This window comes from Giraffa tippelskirchi, chromosome 8 (genome assembly GCF_054371585.1).
Source record: "Giraffa tippelskirchi isolate mGirTip1 chromosome 8, T2T-mGirTip1v1.2.pri, whole genome shotgun sequence".
In the NCBI taxonomy this organism is placed as follows: Eukaryota; Metazoa; Chordata; class Mammalia; order Artiodactyla; family Giraffidae; genus Giraffa; species Giraffa tippelskirchi.
Window position 1 is genome coordinate 20,256,625 of NC_137282.1, and position 7,889 is coordinate 20,264,513.

The 7,889-nt window shown below is 44.0% G+C and overlaps 1 long non-coding RNA gene across 1 annotated transcript; it reads right to left on the reverse strand.

Annotated features, from left to right (window-relative positions):
• Positions 1–382: 382 nt before the first annotated feature.
• On the reverse strand, positions 383–7,525 carry LOC145517788 (uncharacterized). The gene is made up of 2 exons (XR_014062332.1): positions 7,074–7,525; positions 383–598 (listed from the first exon to the last, which is right to left on the reverse strand). It is a non-coding gene; the product is annotated as an uncharacterized LOC145517788 (long non-coding RNA).
• Between the last annotated feature and the right edge of the window lie 364 nt (positions 7,526–7,889).

Sequence of the window (7,889 nt, forward strand, 5' to 3'; positions counted from 1 at the left end):
TTTGGCCAGTCATCTTGCTTGCCTGGCTCTGAGTCCGTATTTGGTCCACCTCAGGGTCTCCTTGTGCGTGCACATCTTTTAGCCAAGATGGATTCCAGTGGAAGGGTTTCTGAGAAGAAGAACATATTATGATCTGATGCTCCCTGTGTTCTTTGACCTCTGAGAAGTCTTTTTGCGCAGAAGTCTTTGTGTAGTTTGGGAGGTCTTGTTGACCTCAAGAATGAGAAATATGTGGTCTCTTTATCTTCTCTCCGAGCAGGACTCAGCTCCTCCTTGCTCCTTCCATTATCTTTATCCTGAGGTATCTGTTCACAGGGGACAGATTCCAGCCGCTCAGCCTGGGGCCCATCTATTTCCTGTCTCAAATCCCCATTGAGCAATGTGGACCTCAAGAAATCTTTATTGGGATGATGAAGGGCAAAAGTCTGTCTTCTGTAGCTTGTTGAGGTTAGCATGGAGCTTGCAGACGCTACCTAGTTGGAGCCATGGAACTCTTACCCTATCTTGTTGAGGGGCCCCAGGGTGACGTCTGCTGTTATTCCAGAGTCTGTTTCAAGGAGTGGCTGGAATCCCTGCTGCGCCATTATCCTGTTATGCCCTAGAGGAAACAAACTAAATAAGTAGATTAGAGGAGCATGAGCTAAAGACTAGTAAAAGACTATTATAATCAGAGACTCAAGCAGGAGTAAAAATCTGGTATACATGGTCAGGAGCAAGAATCTGGTATACATGGTCAGCATATTTTTGTTAATTTCAGGATTAAAATTTAGCATATTTCTCTCTTTCTTGGGCTTCTCTGGTGGCTCGTCAGTAAAAAATCTGCCTGCAATGCGGGAGACCTGGGTTCGATCCCTGGGTTGGGAAGATCCCCTGGAGGAGGACATGGCAACCTACTCCAGTATTCTTGCCTGGAGAATCCCCATGGAGAGAGGGGCCTGGTGGGCTGCAGTCCATCAGGTGGCAAAGAGTAGGACATGACTGAGGGTTAAAATTTAGCATATTTCTTTATTTCTAAAATGGAAGGTCCTAAACCTGTTGGTCTCGGGCCTCCTTCTTGAGCATAAAGGTCTTAGTTACAGATTTACAACAGTATGGAAGACAACAAAGCACTACGTGAAATATAACGTAAATCAGTGTGATTGAAAAGATAAGATGGTTATGGGAAAATGGAAACCTTGTTCTCTTAGATCAAGAGAACAAACTAGAGAACCAGTTTTCAGTTCCCCCACCCATATTGAATAACAAGGATTGATGGTTAATTGTCTGCTGGAGAAGGTGATTTGTTGTTGAATTTTTTCAGTGTTGGTTTCTACCTGGGAAGAGGTGTTAACATAGGTGCAACAAGAACTATTGGCAACTGCACAAATTCCTCCTTGTTCTGCCAGTAGATAATCCAGGGCCAGTTGGTTGTCAAGTACCACCTTGGCCAGGAAATCTGGAGACTGCTGTAAATTAGTAAGGGATTTAGCAATCTCACTGGCTATGGTGAGTGTGCAAGGCAAGTTTCAAAGGACACGTTGGTGGGCAGCTACTCGCCATCATGGTAACAATGCATACTCAAAGAAACAGGCATCTCCATCTGAGATATTTCCAGGTAAGTCTCAAGTCAATCCAGTGAACAGTTTTAATGAACTGGCCCAGTGCTGGGATTCATTTCAGGAGTGGATTCAGAAAGGTGAAATCAAAGTTCCCAGCATATACTGTGTGGGTATGGAATGACTGCATAGGCAGTTAGTAGCCCAGAGTTGTTTATCTACCTGTCATATCCTTGTTAGCACAATAGACTAACTGGCCTAAGGTTTTAAAGCTTAGCCATCCAATCCTGTCATTGTGCAAATATTTTTCAACCATATACCCAGTGCATTCCATCCATGTCTGTTCTGTCCATTTCTCCTTCAGTAAGAATCCTTCTTCCACTGGGTAGTGGGTTAAGGTTTGAGCAAAATGGGCAACTGGACCTCTGGCTTGATAAAAATACTGTACTGAAAATTTGTGAAGAGGGTAGATATTATGTTAATTGTTCCTATACAGAAAAAAATTATAAGCACAGAGGGTGAGAGGAAACTTCTGGAGGTGATGGATATGTTTATGACACAGATTGTAGTGATGGCTTCATCAGTTCAGTTTCAGTTTAGTCACTCAGTCATGTCCAACTCTTTGTGACCCCATGGACTGCAACATAGCAGGCCTCTCTGTCCATCACCAACTCCCAGAGTTTACCCAAACTCATGTCCACTGAGTTGGTGATGCCATCCAACCATCTCATCCTCTGTCATCCCCTTCTCCTCCCACCCTCAATCTTTCTAGCATCAGGGTCTTTTCAAATGAGTTGGCTCTCCACATCAGGTGGCCAAAGGATTAAAGTTTCAGCTTCAACATCAGTCCTTCCAATGAACACCCAGGACTGACCTCCTTCAGGACGGACTGGTTGGATCTCTTTGCTCTCCAAGTGACTCTCAAGAGTCTTCTCCAACACCACAGTTCAAAAGCATCAATTTTTCGGTGCTCAGCTTTCTTTATAGTCCAACTCTCACATCCATACATGACTACTGGAAAAACCATAGCTTTGACTAGACAGACTTTTGTCAACAAAGTATTGTCTCTGCTTTTTAATATACTGTCTAGGTTGGTCATAGCTTTTCTTCCAAGGAGCAAGTGTCTTTCAATTTCATGGCTGCAGTCACCATCTGCAGTGATTTGGGAGCCCAAGAAAATAAAGTCTCTCACTGTTTCCATTGTTTCCCCATCTAATTGCCATGAAGTGATGGGACCAGATGCCGTGATCTTTGTTGTTTGAATGCTGAATTTTAAGCCAGCTTTTTCACTCTCCTCTTTCACCCTCATCAAGAGGCTCTTTAGTTTCTCTTCACTTTGGGCCACAAGGGTGATGTCATCTGCATATCTGAGGTTATTGATATTTCTCCCCACAATCTTGATTTCCAGCTTATTCATCCAGCCCAGCATTTCACATGTTGTACTCTTCATATAAGTTAAATAAGCAGGGTAATAATATGCAGCCCTGACGTACTCCTTTCCCAATTTTGAACCAGTTTGTTGTTCCACATCCAGTTCTAACTATTGCTTCTTGACCTGCATAAAGGTTTCTCAGGAGATAGGTAAGGTGGTCTGGTATTCTCATCCCTTTAAGAATTTTCTACAGTTTGTTATGATCCACATAGTCAAAGGCTGTAATCAGTGAAGCAGAAGTACATGTTTTTCTGGATTTCTCTTGCTTTATCTGTGATCCAATGGATGTTGGCTGTTTGATCTCTGGTTCCCTGTCTTTTCTGAATCCACTTTTACATCTGGAAGTTCTCTATTCACATACTGTTGAAGCCTAGTTTGAAGGATTTTGAGCATTACTTTACTATCATGTGAAATGAATGCAATTTTGTGGCAGTTTGAATATTCTTTGGCATTGCCCTTCTTTGGCCTCAGATCATGAGCTCCTTATTGCAAAATTCAGACTTGCAGAAAGTAGGGAAAACCACTGTGCCATTCAGGTATGACCTAAATCAAATCCCTTATGATTATACAGTGCAAGTGACAAATAGCTTCAAGACACTAGACCTGATAGACACAGAGCCTGAAGAGCTATGGATGGAGGTTTGTAACATTGTACAAGAGGTAGTGACCAAAACCATCCCTACAAAAAAGAAAGGCAACAAGGCAAAATGGTTGCCTGAGGAGGCCTTTCAAATAGCTGAGAAAAACAGGGAAATGAAAGACAAATAAGAAAGGGAAAGATCTATCCATCTGATGACAGAGTTCCACAGAATAGCAAGGAGAGATAAGAAGGCCTTCTTAAGTGACAATGCAAAGAAATAGAGGAAGACAATAGAATGGGAAAGACTAGAAATCTCTTCAAGAAAATTGGAAATACCAAGGGAACGTTTCATGCAAAGATGGGCACGATAAAGGACAGAAATGGTATGGACCTCACAGAAGCAGAAAGTATTAGGAAGAGGTGGCAAGAATACACAGAAGAATTGTACAGAAAGGGTCTTAATGACTTGGAAACCATGACGGTGTGATCACTCACCTAGAGCCAGACATCCTGGAGTGTAAAGTCAAGTAGGCCTTAGGAAACATCAGTACGAGCAAAGCTAGTGGAGGTGATAGAATTCAGCTGAGCTATTTCAGATTCTAAAAGATGAAAAGATGGGCCTGGTTGATATCTGTTAAAATGCTGCACTCAATATGTCAGCAAATTTGGAAAACTCAGCAGTGGCCACAGGACTGGAAAAGGTCAATTTTCATTCCAGTCCCAAAGAAGGGCAATGCCAAAGAATGTTCAAACTACTGCACAGTTTCACTCATCTGTACCCTTAGTTCCCCCTTGGTCTCATGTCCAGGTCTCTTTGGAAGTTGAGTATCTGAATATAATGGTAGAAGGGGCAAGGGGTGGGGTCGGTGCCATTTCTGTTATGGGCATCAGGACTGCTGTCTTTGCTTCCCAGTGTGCCCAGTTGTTTCCTGGGATAATTTGAGAAATGCCCTTTTGATACCTGTGGCAGTGAATGACTGCTACATATTCTGGTTTTGAGCTGCTTCTGTGAAATCTAAAATCTCAACCTCATACTTTACATAGGAATTTCTTGTACTTAAAAGTTCTCTTTTTTCCTAATAGCTCCATTAGCATATAAAGTAAGGAGGGCATAATTTGAGTCTGTGTATAATTTATCCTTCCTTCTAGGGTTAAGGCTCAGGTTAGAGCTATCAGTTCAACCTTCTGGACTGAAGAGTTGGGAGGGAAAGGTTTTGCTTCTTTGACACTATGAGTGCTCACAATAACATTCCCTGCCCTCCTGACTCCATGCTTCATAAAGCTACTGCTGTCAGTAAACCATTCATCCTCCAGGTTTTCTGTGGCTTGAACTGTGATTAGACCTACAGGCATGAGGCTGGTCAAGGGTTCTGAGACAGGAATATATTAGTTTGGAGTTCTCATCGGGCATAAGCGTAGCTGGGTTGAGGATGCGGCAGGTTTTGTGGGTGAGCTCTCAGGAGTCAAGGAGCACAGCTTGGTATTAGTAAGGCACCTTCAGTTAGCCAGTGCTGGCCTTTAATCCCCAGAATCCTTTGCACTTGATGAAGGGTCTGGACATCCAGTGGCTGTCCAAAGGTAAATTTGCTAGTTTCTTCCTCTAGTGAAACAGTGGCAGCTACTGCCAAGAGGCAGCCAGGCCAACCTTGGGTCATGAAATCCAGTTGTTTGGAAAAATACCTGATCGACTGAGGAGCTTGCCCAGTTTCTGTATGAGAACCCCCCAGAGCTGTGCCTTGCTTTTCAGCCACATACAGGATGAATGGTGTTTTCAGGTTGGCGTGACTGAGGGCAGGGGCTCTGGTGAGGGCCTGGTTGATATCATGAAAAGCCTTTTCTTGTTCTTCATTCTAAAGTAATGGTTCTGTGTCTGAGCCTTCATATAGAGGTTTAGCCATTAGCCCCAATCTTGGAATCCAGATTCTACAAAATCCTGCCATGAACAGAAAGGTAAAGAGATGTTTCTTCATCTCTGTTGTTTAGTTGTTCAGCTGTATCTGACTATCTTGCGACCCCATGGACTGTAGCCCACCAGGCTCCTCTGTCTATGGGATATCCCAGGCAAGAATACTGGAGTGGGTTGCCACTTCCTTCTCCGAGGGATCTTCCTGACCCAGGGATTGAACCTGTGTCTCCTGCATTGCAGGTAGATCTTTGCAGTGCTTATGCCCAAATATAGCTTGTTTTCTGTATGGAGAAAACTCTATTTTGGGGGTTTGTGGTAAATCCCAGATAATTAACTCATTGCTTTGAGATTTGTTGTGCCTTAAAAGGCTCCATAGCCCCCCAAGGAGATTAAGGATTAATGGTGTTTTGATCTGAGACCTCCATGGTGAGGTACATACTAATATATCATGTACATACCTGTTGAATAGCCTGCTCTTTTAGCTGTATCTTCCACAGTTATTTTCCTAGGGCCCGAGAACAAGTGTGGGCTGACCAGAAAACCCTGACGCCATACTGTCCAGGTGTATTGTTGCATTTGGCTTGAGTGGTGGTTAGTCCATTTAAAGGTAAACAAATATTGTGAGGAGTGATATGTTATTTAGTCGCTAAGTCGTGTCCAACTCTTTTGAGAGCCTATAGACTGCAGCCCATCAGGCTTCTCTCTGTCCATGGGATTTTCCGGGCACGAATACTAGAGTGGGTTGCCATTTTCTTCTCCAGGGGATTTTCCCGAACCAGGAATCGAACCCACAGCTCCTGCATTGGCAGGCAGGCTCTTTGCCACTGAACCACCAGGGAAGTTGAGTGGTAGTTAGTCAGCTTAAAGGCAAACAAATATTGTGAGGAGGGATATACTGGGATGCAAAAGAAGGGATCCTTGTAGTTGAGCACGGTAAAGCATTTAGCGTCCTCAGGGATTTGGGCTGATATTTTATAAAGATTGACCACAAGGGGGTGAATAAGCACCACTGCGTCATTTCCTGCTCTAAGGTCTTCTATTACTCGATATTCCCGGTAGACTTAATAATTGGAAAAATAGGAGTGTTGCTTGGAAACTGGCAGGGAAACAAGAGGCCATGATTTAAGAATTTATCTTTGAGGGCTTTTAACCCCTTCTTTGCTTCCGACTTTGTGGGATATAGTCTCTTGTTAGGGTAAGTGGCTTCTGGCCTAAGCCTAATTCTTACAGGCATTGATGGCCTTTCTGGGTCCTCCTCATCCCAAAATGCAAGTTTACTCCCTGTAGAATATGGCTGGGAATAGGACCTTGCTCTCTGGCTGGTCTCATGTAGTCAGAGTCAGTATATGGGCCTGCTCTGGCTGTCCTAATTGTTTAATGGTCCCAAGGGAGCCCAGAAGGTCCCTTCCCAGTAGTGGGGTAGGACACTCGGGGGCAACCAGAAAGGCACACGAGATCAAACACTGTTCAGCTTGTCAAGGGAGAGGAGAGTAAAGTAACAGGTGGGAGACTTTGCATTGACACGAGTCTCCGTGCAGCTTTTGGAGGAAAAGGGCCCAGTGTGAGAGTTCTGGACAGAGTAAGTGGCTCCCATATCCATTAAAAAACCGATCTTCCTACCTGCCACGTCAGGGACCACCCAGAGCTCCTTGATAGAAATAGACATCTCAGAGGAAGCCCCCAGAATCCCCCCATCAATTTAGCTTGAGCCCTGGCCTGTCTTTTCTCTTGTTGGGTTCTCTCTTCATCTTGATCTCGATTATTTTCTACCCCAAAGGCCACCTCTAGGAGTTGGGTCACCAGTTGACCTTCTGTAGTTTCTGCCTAATATCAGGGGCAGGCTGACTGATCAAATATTGTCACGGCAGGGACTTGCCCTCCAGATTGGAGGGTCCAATGTTAGTAAATGTCCCAAAAGACTCCGCAAGTTGTCCCTTAAAGAGGACTGGGTTTTCTTTTTCTTCTTGGGTCACTCCTTTAACCCTTTCATAGCTAACTGGCATTTTGATAGATTTTCTCATCCCTTGTAATACATAGTGGGTCACGTGTTTCATGGCTTCTATTCTCTCCCAGAATTTAGAATTGCAATGGGGCTCCTGTCTTAGAACTTGGACTCAATGCATAACAAAATGTTCCGGTCAGTCCCTGGCAAGCTGGTCACTGTTCCCCTGGGCTGCCGCCCAAATTCTCTGTTTTACCTCAGGGATAGAGGAAGTATTATAGATAGGACTATTTGGACATCTTTCCAAGGTAAATCAATGGCCAGAGTTAAAGCCAAAAACCCTGCAATAAGGTTAATAGTGTCTTCAGAAAATTGGCCCAGTCTCTGTTTGCCGTGGGCTGAATCAGTTAAAGAAAACAGTGCATGTACTCTCTCTTCACTGATTGCCACTTTTCTAAGAGAGGGCATCTGGTCCTGGGTGATAGGTTCCTCTG